Source organism: Muntiacus reevesi, chromosome 20 (assembly GCF_963930625.1).
Source record: "Muntiacus reevesi chromosome 20, mMunRee1.1, whole genome shotgun sequence".
Lineage (NCBI taxonomy): Eukaryota > Metazoa > Chordata > Mammalia > Artiodactyla > Cervidae > Muntiacus > Muntiacus reevesi.
In genome coordinates, this window is record NC_089268.1 from 42,220,772 (window position 1) to 42,236,101 (window position 15,330).

At 43.8% G+C, this 15,330-nt stretch overlaps 1 non-coding gene across 1 annotated transcript; it reads left to right on the top strand.

The window, feature by feature from the left end:
- Positions 1 to 356: 356 nt before the first annotated feature.
- On the top strand, positions 357 to 429 carry TRNAR-CCU (transfer RNA arginine (anticodon CCU)). The gene has a single exon. It is a non-coding gene; the product is annotated as a tRNA-Arg (tRNA).
- Positions 430 to 15,330: the final 14,901 nt, after the last annotated feature.

The window sequence follows — 15,330 nt, forward strand, 5'->3', positions numbered from 1 at the left end:
GACATTTTCATAAAGCGAGTCTAAAACTCAAGATCGGTGTGGATATATTCATCTGACAAATGATACTTGTCTGCTGTTGTTATGGACTGAATTGTGTCCTCGACAAAAATTACAATGTTGAAGTTCTAATCATCAGTATTTCAGAATGTGACTGTATTTGGAGAAAGAAACTTGGAGAGGTAATTAAGTTAAAACGAGGTCATTACAGTGGTCCCCGATCCAGCAAAACGGATGTCCTTATCAGAAGAGGAAATTAGAACACAGACACAAAGAGGGGAGACCATGTGAACACAAAGGGAGAAGACAGTCATCTACACGCCAAGGAGAGAGCTTCAGAAGAAGATATGTCGGGGACTTCCCTAGTGGTCCAGTGGTTAAGACTCTCTTCTCCTAATGCAGGGAGCCCAGGTTCAATCCCTGGTTAGGGAACTAGATTCCACTTGTCACAACTAAGAATTGTGACATGTCACAGCTGAAAGAGATCCCCTGCAATGAAGACCTGGCGCAGCCAAAAACAAACATAGTAAGTAAATACTTTAAAAAAGAAGACGGAGAATATGTGGGCAGACGCCTTGGTCTTAGACTTTTAGTTTCCAGAGACGTTGTTGTTGTTCTGTCGCTCAGTTGAATCACACTCTTTGTGACCCCATGGACTGCAGCACACCAGGCTTCCCTGGCCTTCGCTATCTCCCAGAGTTTGCTCAGACTCATGTCCACTGAATTGATGATGCCATCCAACCATCTCATCCTCTGTCGTCCCCTTCTCCAGACACACAAGGACATACGTTTCTATTGTTAAGCCAGCCAGTCTTTGGTATTCTGTTACGGCAGCCCCAGCAAATTAATATAGTTACCTTGTAAATTTTACCTTTCAAATGAAAATGACCAGTGCCCAAAAGGGCCTGAGGTTGAGTTGTTTTTCTTGCACTGGGAATAGGCTGTAAGGCTCTCTGGTGGCAGCCACTTCCCCTGTGACATGCGTTTACAAGATGAGTACGTGAGAGTAGGATACTCTATAGATGGCACTCCTAGCACCTGATCTCTTAGCCACGGCCCACTGGATCCAAAGATTTACAACTTCCTGGGGTACGTGAGTGTGGGGCTTAGGGCAGGGTAGAGAGAAGGGATGAGGCGTCTCAGTTTTCCAGGACTGTTGCCCAAGGATGGGTCCGATATCCACAAGCTGAGACAAGGGCCTCCCTTCTAAGAAAACTGCCTGTCCCCTCCAGGTTTCATGCTAGTTTCCTGCTTTTCTCTAGGATCTAGCACTTGCAACTGGCCGAGAGTTTTTTCTCCTAAAGAATGGGGAAAGAAGAGTTTCAAAAAAACACTGAATGTCTTTTTGTGCCTAAAAATTTTTCTTCTCTTCCCCCAATTTTTAAACAAAGAAGCCGCCAAAGAATTTGACTTTGCTGGTTTCATAGATGGGCTTATACTGTAGTAGGATTTTTTTAAGCTCAACTTCAATTTTTATAACAGTCATCAATAATTTTGAGGGATTTCCCTGGTGGCCCAGTGGTTAGGACTCTGTGCTTCCACCACAGGGAGCACAGGTTCAGGCCCTGGTTGGAGAACTAAGATCCTGCATGCTGAGGGGTACAGCTAAAAAAATTAAATAAAAATTTTTTTTAAATATATAGTTTAGAAAAAAATAATCATTTTGAAAGCCCAAGATAATGCTTTACAAAGGTCACTGGCTTGTTATTTATCCAGGGCCCAAATCATTATCTAGGTGAAGAGAGGCACTTAAAACATCTCCCTTCTTAAATCTAAGGTCAAGGTTGACCACAGATCATTGTTGCCCCTTTTAGGTAGTGAATTGACCCACATACTTTAGAGTACTACCATTAGAATATAATTTTTTTTAATATTTATTTATTTGTCTGAGCTAGGTCTTAGTTACAGCATATGAACTCTTAGTTGTAGGATGTAGGATCTATTTTCCTGACCCGGGATCAAACCTGGGCCCCCTGCACTGGGAGCAAAGAGTTTAGTCACTGGACTGTCAGGGAAGTTGCTGAAATATCATTCTTGAAAAGAAAAGAAAATTTCTCCCTTTGGGATAAGGCACTCTAAGATCTAGGGGTCTATTATTTTTAAATGAAAGTTCTACGAGAGAATTATTACACTATTTTGTCAGTCATTAATATGTTATCATGAATTAAGTATCAGAGATTAGCAAACCAGACTTCCAGCAAGCTCTAAGGAAACAAAATAAAGAAATGTTGATATGTATGATACTTTCAATTAAGTATCTTTTATAACACATCATTCTTATCAACAAAATGAAGCAAATTGTCATATGCCCTATTATGGATTTTGAGAGGGGAAAACGTTAGAAATACAAAAAGTCATTTGAAAGGAAAAACCATATAGAAACACGGGTATCATTGTAGAACTCCTGTAGTATGTGACTCAGGAAGAAGAGTCCTTTGTATTAGGAAGGAGAGTCATTTATTAGGGATTCTTTTTTTTAAGTATATTCCCCGTAGCTCAAACGGTAAAGAATCTGCCTGCAATGCAGGAGACCAGGGCTCAATCCCTGGGTCAGGAAAATCCTCTGGAGAAGGGAATGGCAATCCACTCCAGTATTCTTGCCTGGAGAATCCCATGGACAGAGGAGCCTGGCGGGCTGCATTCTGTGGGTGTGCAAAGAGTCGGACACAACTGAGTGACTAACACACACAACATGTCTACTTATTTATCTTTTGGCAGCACTGGGTAGTCATTGCTTTTGCTTGGGCTTCCTCTAGTTGCAGTGAGCAGGAGCTACTCTTTGTTGCGATACACAGGCTTCTCATGGCAGTGACTTCTCTGGTTGCGGAGCATAAGCTCTAGGTGCGCGAGCTCCATAGTTGCAGCATGTGGGCACACAGGCTCAGTAGCTGAGGCTCTCAGGGCTCTAGAGAGCAGGCTCGGTAGTTGTGGCACATGGGCTGAGTTGCTCTGCAGCATGTGGGATCTTCCTGGACCAGGGATTGAGCTCATGTCCCCTGCACTGGCAGGCAGAATCATATACCTATGCCACCAGGGAAGTTCTATTATGGATTATTGAGCCTAAGTTCATGAGTAACAGCCCTGACCAGGGAACAGTTGGATCCAGGAAAGAGTCTACCTTTTAGGTTGGTTTATCTAAAACTTTCCCAGTATTACCACTGAAAGTGCTGGGGTCACCATCAAGGGTGGGTTACCCCAGCTTAGAAACGGACATTCAAGACCGTAAACTCCAAGAGGGCAGAAGTTTTGTTCCCCTCTTGACTGTACATGCAAATGAAGGGTGGAACAGTTCCTCAATCAAAATTTTCGTTATGATGGAATCAATGGATGTCCCTGAACAAAGACCATTCCCATTGTGCCCATTTTTCTGAAGACTTCGGGGAAAAGCATGAGATAAATCCCAGATACCAGGGAGCATCATTCCTTTGGCCTCTCTGGTTCACAACTTCTTCCTTCAACTTATTACCTTTCCAGGACCCCCAGGAAACTCTTGCAATTCTTGTCAGTCTTAGACAAACACCAAAGTCTCGGGACTGACCTGGAGGTGACTCTTTCATAGCTGGGACTTTAAAACTAGCTGCCGAGGGGAATCATGGGAGTGGCAGACCTTCCCAAATCCAAGGTTAATAGGCTGTGAATTGCACTCTCTTCGTTTCAGAAATTGTTTTAACCTGCTTGAGGAGGAGAAGAAAGTGGGAAGCACCAGGGGCTAGAGGACAGCTGACAACAATGCTCTCTGCTCTCCTCACCCCTGCCTCTCCCAACTCACTTGCCCCCCTCCTTCCTGAAAGCACCAAGCATTCAGATGTATATTAATAGTAGATATTTACAGCCTACCTGATGTGAATTCAAATTTATTTCCAAGTCATTAGGGCCAATTACTCACCTTTGGGCCCTGTAATATCATTTGTTCCCTGCCAAATGGATTGTTTTTCCTGTCGCAAATGTGATAAATCCTGCAGAGTGCTGCTCAGTCATGTTTAAACTGATTCAGCTTGGTTCTGGGTTGGGGTGAATGAATGAGTGGATGAGTCATGAGGTGTAGAGCTCACACGTGATCCTTTTAATTCGAGAATTCCTTGCTATTGAGGAGAATGGGCTGACTTGGAAGGCACTAGTCTGAATTCTGGTACTATTTATTTCCTTTAATTTGACCAAGGCCTGAAAGAATGCAAATATTTTCTTTTGCCTTTATTTTGGCTGTGAAGGATCCAATTTTCTTTCTTCTCTAGCTTTCACAGATGTATTAAATTACATTCTGTGTCTAACTGCGCTAGGATTTGAAGATCTGAGGAGGTAAGAAAAACAATGATAAAATAGTCCCTGTCTTGTGGCAGTGCAGTCTATCTGAAAGAAAAGATAGGCACACAAGGAAAAAAAAATATATCAACAATAAACTTAATTGTCTCCATGATTAAGCTTCGAAAATGGTCTTGTAATGGCAGCCCACTCCAGTATTCTTGCCTGGGAAATCCCATGGACAGAGGGGTTGCAGGAGTCAGGCATGACTTGGTGACTAAACAGCAAGAGCAGTGATACACTGTGTATGCTGCCCCAGACCAGCCCTAAGAGAATCACTCGGGACTTATAGGAATTCCAAATTCTTGGGTTCTCTACCCTACCCCAGGGAATGAAAATTTTAGGGGCAGGGCACAGCAATCTGTGTCTTAACAAGCCCTTTGGTGGGTGTGATACTTATCTAGCTTTGAGAACTTCTCGGGTAGATGTTTTACTTCCCGGAAGTTTGGGAGAGGAATGTGGAAAATGGAAAAGGATATGAACTGTCAATTCCTCTCTTGACTTCAGTTTCCTAAATTACCTAGTAAATCTCTGTATAAATAACTCTCTAAAACTGTAGTGTTTTTTTGTGTGTGTGTGTGTTGTTTGCTTTTGGCAAGATCTCAAAACATGATTTATTGTGTTGACCCCATTACCTTTTTTAAAAATTTTTTAAAAATTGGAGTATAATTGCTTTACAATGTTATATGAGTTTCTGCTGTAGAACAATGTGAGTCAGCTATATATGTATACATATATCCCTTCCCTCTTGAGTCTCCCTCCCACCCCATAACTATCGTTTAAAAAAAAAAAAGAAAAATGAGATCACTGTGTTAATTGGCATTTATTTGGGTTTCCCTGGTGGCTCAGGGGTAAAGAATCTGCCTGCTAACACATCAGACACAGGTTCCATCCTGATCTGGGAAGATCCCACATGCCAAGGAGCAACTAAGCCTGTGTACCACAGCTATTGAGCCTGTGCTCCAGAGCCCGGGGGGCTACAACTCCTGAGCCCATGTCGCAACTACTGAAGCCTGGTTGCCCTAGAGCCTGTGCTCTGCAATAAGAGAAGTCTACACGCCACAACTTGAGAAAGCCCACAGAGCAATGAAGACCAAGCACAAAAATAAATAAATAAATACATTTTTTTTTTTAAAGGCATTTATTTGTGATTGTCTTAGCTCTCTTCATTAAGCCCTTCATTAAACTCCATGAAGGCAGTTTCTTCTTTGCTAGTTTCTGCCCAACCCTTGACTGTATGCTGAAGATAAAAGTTTAATATAGTTCTTGGTGGATTGTATCTTTCCATGATGTTATACTTCCCCATGATTTGCTAAATATATACTGTGCCACTGTGCTTTTTCACTCAGTCATGTCCAACTCTTTGCAACCCTGTGGACGGCAGCCCGCCAGGCTCCTCTGTCCATGAGGATTCTTCAGGCGAGAATGCTGGAGTGGGTAGCCTTGCCCTCCTTCCAGGGATCTTCCCAACCCGGGGATTGAACCCAGGTCTCCCTTATTGCAGGCAGATTCTTTACCATCTGAGCCACCAGGGAAGCCCTAAATATTTGCTAAGGGCCTGTAATGTGCCTGATAATTGATAGTGACAGGAATAAAAAGTCCTGTAAGAAATGACCCTTGCCCCAGTATCTAGTTGAAACAAAAATATACCCTCTAGAAAGATTAAAGAACAGCACAGGGGAACGGACGGCTAAGTACAAATAAAGATTAGATTAGATTATTAAAGGCCAAAGGATTCAGAAAAGAAGGAAAGAGTGATCCAGTGGGTGGAGAGGGAGTAGAGCTTGAGCAGGGTTTCAAAAACCCCCGCAGAGCGGGTTGGGCTGCCGGGAACAATGGGGAAAGGGAGAGGAGGGCTGGAACAAAGGGGACTGGATGGCCTAGAGCAAGATGTGGACAGATTCTAGGAGCCTCAGGGTGACCATCTGCTCCACAGGTGCTTGTGGAGTTGGGAGAGGGTTGGAGTTTAAGGTCCTTACTATAGAGCCAGGAATGGCAGCTCAGCTAAGAATTTTTCCCTTCAGTGTATGATTTCTTTTATTTTGTTTTGCAGGCAGGGCAGATAGTGGTAAACTGTGAGCCTTGTGTGGAAGTAATTGGAGGTTGGGAAGGAGAGAAGGAAAGCATACTCGGTCCCATTTATGGGACTGAGATGGAAGAGTGCAACTCCTCCCTGAAGGAGCTCAGAGATGCAAGGCTGAATACCATACCTCATGCAGTGCCATCAACACTACCGAAGCAGAGGTGGGGATTTCTAGTCTGGGCTGTCAGGGGGGGCTTCCTGCAGGAAGGGACACCATAAATGGAGTCCCTAAGTGGCTAACTGAGTGGAGTTAGTCAGGTGCAAAAGTGTACAGAGGAACAGCAGACATAGAGGCACCAAAGCAAGACGGAGCAAGAGGCAGCGCAGGAATTACAAGCCAGTTGGTTCTCTTTGGCAAAGGTGAATATGAGCAAGTGACCCGAGGTGAGTCTTGGAAAGATGGGCAGACAGATGTGAGGTCATGATGGGGTGATGGGTGGGCGTGGCCAGGGCAGCTGTTTGAAGGGAACACTCAGATGGGAGTCTGAACTGAGGTGACAGGCTAGCAGGGCGTTTAGAGGGGTGAAGGGTGAAAGGCCAGACCTTGGGCAAGAAGAGGACTGTGGCAATGTCACAGAGCTTTTGAGTGGAAGATCCAGCAAGACTTGGTGTCAAGGGTTATGTGGATGGAGGAGCAGAAAAGGGCCAACATTTAAAATACATAGTTTTGGGGCATCCCTGGTGGTCCAACAGTTAAGAATCCACCTTGCAATGCAGCGGACACCAGTTCAATTCCTGGTCTGGGGAGATCCCACATACCTCAAGGCAACGAAGGCCATGCATCACAACTCCTGAGCCCACGTGCACCAACCACTGAAGCCTACGCACCCTAGAGCCTGTGCTCTGCGGCAAGAGAGCCCACTGCAATAAGAAGCCCACGCACCGCAACTAGAGGAAGTCTGAGAGCAGCTCTGAAGACCCCGCTCAACCAAAAATAAATAAATAAATATGAAAAACAACAGCAACAAAATAAAACATGTAGTCTTTTGAGCCTGGGCAGCTCAGAGAATGCTGTTACTGTTGAGAGAAATAGGGAAGTTCAGAGGGGAAACTGGTTTTTGCGGAGGAAACCGGGGGTGGGGGAAAGATGATTATTTCAGTTTTGGACATGTTGTTTGTTCTCTTGAGCTGCTTTGTTTGGTTTCTATAGTTGTTTCTTCTTCCCTTAAAACCTAGTTTCAGTGCTTAGAGGAGGGGAAAAAAAGAGTCCAGTTTTGTATTTTGCGCAAGACCGAGGTAAATCTATTTATACAACCTTAAATGACCCAAGGGCCGAAGGGATCAATGAACAACCCAGTGATTCCAGATTTTCAGCGCCAGGTGCCAAGGTGAGGAGGTGCACGTACGGAGGAAGTGCTGCCTGATGTTTCTGTCTTGTCATCCCAGCCACCGGGGAAGGGAGGCTTGGGCCCTTCACCTGGTTGTCTGGCTTTTGTTTTTCTCAGGAGTCCTTATTCAAAGAATCAGGACTTCCTGATGGAGCTGTCAGAGGAGAGTTGTGGGTCTGTCATCCCAGGCCATCCTGGCTCAACTTCCTAGTGTATATGTGCTCAGTCCTGTCCAACTTTTTTGTGGCCCCATGGACTGTAGCCCTGGAATCAAGATTGCCGGGAGAAATATCAACCTCAGATACCCAGGAGACACCACCCTTATTGCAGAAAGTGAAGAACAACTAAAGAACCTCTTGATGAAAGTGAAAGAGGAGAGTGAAAAAGTTGGCTTAAAACTTAACATTCAAAAAACTAAGATCATGGCATCAGGGCCCTTCACCTCATGGAAAATAGACGGGGTAACAATGGAAACTGTGACAGACTTTATTTTGGGGGGCTCCAAAATCACTGCAGATGGTGACTGCAGCCATGAAATTAAAAGACGCTTGCTCCTTGGAAGAAAAGCTGTGACCAGCCTAGACAGCATACTAAAAACCAGAGATGTTACTTTGCCAACAAAGGTCTGTCTAGTCAAAGCTATGGTTTTTCCAGTAGTCATGTATGGATGTGAGAGTTGGACTATAAAGAAAGCTGAGCACCGAAGAATTGATGCTCTTGAACTGTGGTATTGGAGTAGACTCTTGAGAGTCCCTTGGACTGCAAGGAGATCAAACCAGTCAGTCCTAAAGGAAATTAGTCCTGAGTATTCATTGGAAGGACTGATCCTGAAGCTGAAGATCCAATACTTTGGCCACCTGATGCAAAGACCTGACTCATTGCAAAAGACCCTGATGCTGGGAAAGACTGAAGGCAGGAGGAGAAGGGGGTGACAGACGATGAGGTGGCTGGATGGCATCACCGACTCAATGGACATGAGTCTGAGCAAGCTCCAGGAGTTGGTGATGGACAGGGAAGACTGGCGTGCTGCACTCCATGGGATCGCAAAGAGTCGGACACGACTGAAAGACTAAACTGAATGGACTGTAGCCCACCAGGCTCCTCTGTCTGTGCAATCCTCCAGACAAAGCTACTGGAGTCGGTTGCCATTTCCTTCTCCAGGGGATCTTCCTGACCCAGGGATGGAACCCGTGTCTCCTGCACTGCAGGAGGATTCTTTATGCTGAAAAGCATTCTAAACTGATTCTGGCTCTCTGGGAACAACAATTAAAGTCTCCACAGACACTCGCTGATCTCAGGTATTTTCATGTTCTGCTCTGGCTGGTGTCTGGCGCTACCTGTCAGAGAGAAAATAGGGCAGCCTGACTCTCCTGCTCACTGAAGTGGAGAAAGCCCCACAGTGTGGGGTCAAGGAGGTACAGACAGCTTGACCCTGACTCCTCTCCACAGAGGGAAGAGAAGAAGCAGGCTGCAGTGGGGCCGGCTGACCCTGCTCTGTCTCCTGCAGATTCTTTCAAGTCACCAGCCAGGCTGCCTCCTCGGCGCTTGCTGTACGGAGAGCAACCCTACTGGACCTCTTTAACCTTGATTAAAGGTGCTGCCCTTGATTTTGTGGAGTCAGGCTAACCCTATCTGCATGACCTCCTTAGCAGGACCAAAGCACTTTTGAAAGATAAAATTCCTTTAGGAATAAGAATAACTTTCTTGGGCTTCCCTGGTGGCCTAGTGGTTAAGAATCTGACTTGCAAAGCAAGGAACACTGCTTCGATCCCAGGTCCGGGAAGATGCCACAGGGTGAAATGAGCCCATGTGCCTCAAATACTGAACCCTGCATGCCCTAGAGCCCATGTTCTAGAACAAGAGAAGCCGCTGCAATGAGAAGACTGCGCACTGCAACTATGGTAGCCCCCATAATTGCAACTAGAGAAAGCCCAACTATAGCAACTGAAGACCCAGAGCAGTCAAAAATAAAGTTAATTAATAAAAAGAAAGAAAGAAAGAATAACTTTCTTAAGTTGGGATGCCAAGGAACTTGGGCCAGCTGCTGTAAAACCGAGGAGAAACTCTGGTGTCCTTCCTGACTCCAATCTCTATGTTTCTCCTGGCCCCAAATGCCAGTCAGTCACCTGCCTCTTCTGCTTTAAAGTATCCTTCAAACTCATCCACATCTCTCCATCCTCGCCATTAACCTAGACCTTCGACTCTTTCCTGTTCCATGGTCAGTCAGTTCAGTTCAGTCGCTCAGTCATGTCTGACTCTTTTTATTCCATGGTAATTCCCTCAGACTGGCCTTTCTGCCCACACACTGCCCAGCTTCCATCCAGTAAAGAGAGTCTGGCCTTTCCACAACCCAAATCTGGTTCTGTCCTGTGGAAGATCGTCTGCGGGGGTGGCCGCCAGCAGTTCCTCCCATCCCTGTACGTGTACTTTTCCCATGAAAACGTGGAATCTGTTTCTCCTTGTCTCGAGTCTGGGTCTTATGACTTGCTTCTACGGACAGAATGACATTAGTCGTGGAAATGACCTTCTGGGACTTCTAAACCCAGAAGTTAAGAGCTTAGCTTCTGTTTTTCCTCACTTGGGAGTCAGCTGCCATGGAAAGAAATTTGGGCCAGATAACCAGATGATAACAGACCAGCTGGAGAGACAGAGGATCAGCCAGCCCCTGTAGGCTGTAGCCCAGAGGAGTGAGCAAGGCCGAGGCTGTATGCACATTCTGAACCTTGGGAATCTCAGATTCTCCCATTCCAGTAAACCTCCACAGCCACCCCAGGGAGTAAAGAGGAGCTCCATTTGCAGAATCATGAATAAATTAGATTGTGTTAGTTACTCAGTCATGTCCACTCTTTGTGATCCCATGGACTATAGCCTGCCAGGTTCCTCTGTCCATGGAATTCTCCAGGCAAGAATACCAGAGTGGGCTGCCATTTCCTTCTACAGGGGATCTTTCAAATCCAGGGACTGAACCTGTGTCTCCTGCCTTGCAGGCAGATTTTTTATCATCTGAGCCACAAGGGATGCCAAGATAAATGGTTACTATTGTTTAAAGCCTTTTAAGCCACAAAGTTTTGGTGTGGCTTGTTACATAGCAATGATGACTGCAATATATCCTAACAACTTCCCTTAAGATGGTTCTGACCCATCCTCTACATCTTCAACCTCATCTCTCGCCATTCCACCTCGCCTTCTACGCTAGACTTTTGCATACGTAGATTTTATCCCTCACTTTCTCCGTAGCCGTACATGGTTGTCATCCCTCGGCTTCCTTCTAGGGAGCATCACTTCTTCTCAGAAGTCTTTGATTCCATGAGAATACATTATGGGATATAGGTTTCAGGTGTACAAATAATGATCCACAAAGTTTTTCCTTTTTGGTTACACTGTGTAGCTTGTAGGATCTCAGTTCCCTGATCAGGGATTGAACCCAGGCTAGGGCAGTGAAAGCCTGGCATCCTAACCACTAGGCCATTAGGGAACTCCCATGAATCACATATTTTAAAGATCAAATTCCATTTATAGTTAGTTTAAAATATTGGCTATAGTTCCTGTGTTGTACAATCTACTACTATACTTTTTTTTTTTCACTGTACAACACAGTCTAAGTTCCCCAAGCAGGGATCGAACCTGAGCCCTTTACATTGGGAGTGTGGATTCTTAACCAATGGACCATCAGAGAAGTCCCATATTCCTTTTTTTTTTTTTTTCCTGGAGCGTTCAAAAATAAACTCCAGACATTGTTCCATTTTACCTCTAAATACCTCATTATATATGTGTGTATATATGTATATGTATATATGTATATGTATATAGTAAATAAGGTGCCTTTATTGCTCCATCTAAAACATAACCATCATACCATTTCATACCTACCAAAATCAGCAATAATGCTTTAACATCAGCTAGTATGCTGTCTATATTCAACCTTCCTGGGATTTTCTTTCTTAAACTGGTTCATTCAGATCAGAATCTAAACACCTGCCACATATACTTTTTATGTTATGTCTCTTTTAATCTCTTTATTTCCCCACCATTTATTTGTTGGAGAAATCAAATTGCTCATCCTATAGAACTCCCCAGTATACCTGCATCGTAAGGAACATAAAAAAGTATGTTTCTATATAATGCACTACATACAATTTATCTATGCAAATTAAATGTATTAGAACACTCTATGAACACTCTATTACAAATATTAAAACACTTTCACGTTCAGCAATTTTTTATTGAGCATCTACCCTGTAGAGGCTTCTCCCTCTAACTTCTTAGTTAATGAGAAACATCTGCCACACAAGTAGCTGTGGTAGATCTTTGCCTTCTTGTCTCCTCTATTTCCACATCATAGATCTGGACATGAATCCTGCTAATGAGCTCAGACTCATCACTTATTCCTGCTTACTTTCCACCATCAGTACTCCAAGGACTTCTCAACTCAGTCTGAATTTCCACAGTGGACTCCAGCTAGGTTGTAAGCTCTGTGTAAGCTTTAGGGTGACTTGTCTGTTTACTGAACGGTTAAATAAAGGTATTCTTAATACATAGCATATTCTCCTACATACAGGAGGTACTCAATAATTATTTGTTGATTAAGAGTAAATAAATGAACTTCTTCCTCCAATCTTTATTTCTCATCAAAGAGGCACAATTCAGACTAGATTTGTCTTCCTAAAAAGTCATCATTCTCGTCTTTATTGAGCATTCTAGATGACCAGTGATGAGCTAGAACCTGCTCATGCTGCTTTATGAGTCGATTGCTAAATTTTCAGGAATTTTGTGAACTGCTTTTTTTTTTTTTCCTGCACTGTGCAATATGTGGGCAGTCATTTCCCTGACCAGGGATCAAACCCATGCCCCTTGCACTGGAAGTTCAAATTCTTAACCACTGAACAGCAGGGAAGGGGTTTGTGAGTGGGTTGACATCATATTGATCGATTGAAACTGGCCACAATAAGAACATTAATAGCACAGAAATTTGCAAATGCTGTAAATCAGGTCACAGTGTTAAATACACTCTCAGCACATGTTTGGTTATTGTACCCCACAAAACCTGTATTGGCTCCCGCCATTTATTGTAAATGCAGAAAATGCTCTGCTTGGTCTTGGACTCTGCAATCTGGATTCCTCTTATATATAAAAAATGTTTTTCTGGGGATTTCCCTGGTGGTCCAGTGGCTAAGACTCCATGCCCCCAATGCAGGGGGCCCAGGTTCCATTGCTGATCAGGGAACTAAATCCCACAGGCTGCAAATAAAGATCCAGCACAGTCAAATAAATAAATAAACATTTTAAAAAAATGTTTTAAATATTTTCCTGTACCTTCTGTAGGAACCATCCAGAAGAAATTGACTGCCCTCACTGCTCCATTCTCCAAACATTTAACATCTTTTCTTGAACTCTAAGCTTCATTAAAGCAGATATCTACCTTGGAAAACCAGTTCCCAGCACAATGCTAGCCACAGAACAATGACAACTAAGGTTAACTGAGCACATACCGTGACCCTGGCTTTTTCTTTTAATGAATCCTCAAGTATATGAGCTAAGTATTATTGTCTCCTTTTTCCAAATGAGAAAACCAAGCACAGAAGCTTTTCATCCCCTCACCTCCATCTCTGTAAACGTCTCCATCTTCTACACAGTTGCTCAAGATATTAACCTGTGAGTCATCTTTGATTCTTCTTTCCTCTGAATACCCCAGCAGCCAATCTCATCAGATCCTGTTGTCTCTACCACCAGAATATACCCTGAATCAGAGACTGTCCACTCCTTTCAATTGCTAGTAACCTAGTTAATTGACCTTTTACCTGGATTACTGGTTTCCAGGTTGGTACTATTTCCTTGACTCTATTCTTCAAATGATGGTCAAAGTGGTCTTTTATTTTTTTGGCCCAGCCAGGGATTGAACCAGGCCATGGCTGTGAAAGTGTCAAATTCTAACCACTAGACCACCAGGGAGTTTCTAAAGAGGTCTTTGAAAAATGTAAGTCTGATGATGTAATTCATCTGAGTAAAAATGAATTCCCGCAGCACTTGTTTAAAGTAACCAAACTGGGCCCAAGACGGAATCGCTCATGCCCAGCCCAGAATCAGCAAACCAAAATTCACTAAGTTTCTAGGCTTATCTTTCTCAGAAAAGGAATCCCTGGGTCAATCATCGAACACTTGTTTGCTCAGCACAAGTCACATCACTGGAAAAAAAAAAGTCACATCACTGGCTACAAGACTCCCCTTTGCTCCTTATGAGGAAAGTACCTCGCTTTATATGCTCAGATGCTCAGTCATGTTTAATTCTTTGCAAGTCCATGGGCTATACCCCACCAGGTTCCTCTCCCCATGGAGTTTTTCAGGCAAGAATAATGGAGTGGCTTGCCATTTCCTGCTCCAGGGGATCTTCTTAACCCAGGGATTGAACCTTTGTCTTTTGTGTCTCCTGCATTGGCAGGTGTATTCTTTACCACGGTGCCACCTGGGAAGCCCCCATACTGTACTTGATCTTAGCCAAAGGACCTTGCTAACCAATCAGCAAACACCTCGTTCCTGCTCATTTTGGTCTATAAGCCCTGAGCATTTTCGCCTTCCTGGGAAGGACTGTTCAGATTCCCCCCATATGAGACTTTCCCACAGGTCTTAGCATAAAAATCACTTTCTTGGCAGGACCGTCTCTGACCTCTACCCCAATTCTCATACATTACTTTGTGTAAGATGTTCTTCAATACAACTATACACACACACACACACACATACACGTGTGTGTGTGTGTGTGCGTGTGTGTGTGTATTTGGTATTACTGTTGGTCTCCTCCAGCAGAATGTAAGTTCTACAAGTGCAGGATGCCTTGTGCCTGGCGGATTGTAGGTGCCTAGACCAATTAAGAAAAAAATTTTTAAATTAACCAATAAATGAGAGAAAGAAACAATCCAAAATGCCAATCCAGGCTCCAAAGCTGAGCTCTCTGGTTAAGTAGATAACCTTTGAATTGGACACAGGGGTAAGGCAGACTCCCTCATGTGTCACTCTGGAGCCCCGTTTTGGTGCACCCGAAGGTTTTTTTTGTTTAACCTTTCTCGAGTTTGACATCCCCCCTCACTTTCACCTGAACGTTGGAGGAAAAGCAAGAGGTACAAAAGCGATACCCACTAACAGCAGACAAATTACAGAGGACACACCTTGAAAAGTTCTAGGGAGAATTAAAAATACAGCAGGACTGAAAGAAAGTGCCTGATGGTGGGACAGGGAGGGAGGGGCATTATTTGTCTTTAGGAGCCTTTAGGATGAGAGGAATAGCTTATAATTTAGAGAATAACCATTGTTTTCTGAAAGACGCCCCAGAGGCTCTACCTATGGGCCAAAAGGAGTTGATGTTTTTGAGTTGCTAAGTCCTCTTGTGACACCATGGACTGCAGCCCACCAAGCTTCTTTGTCCTCCGATATCTGTAGAAAGCCTAACAAAAGAAGCCAAGGAGGAAGACAATTTGGGATGGTTTCCCTTTTTTTCCCCTCATTATGTCCTGCTGATCCTGGAATTTTTTTGTCATTTACTTTATTTTGTTTTGTTTGTCATTACCTTTGCTAATCTTGGAGACTTCCTCTTCTCTTGGGTTTATATTGTCAGAATATTTAAGGAAAGCT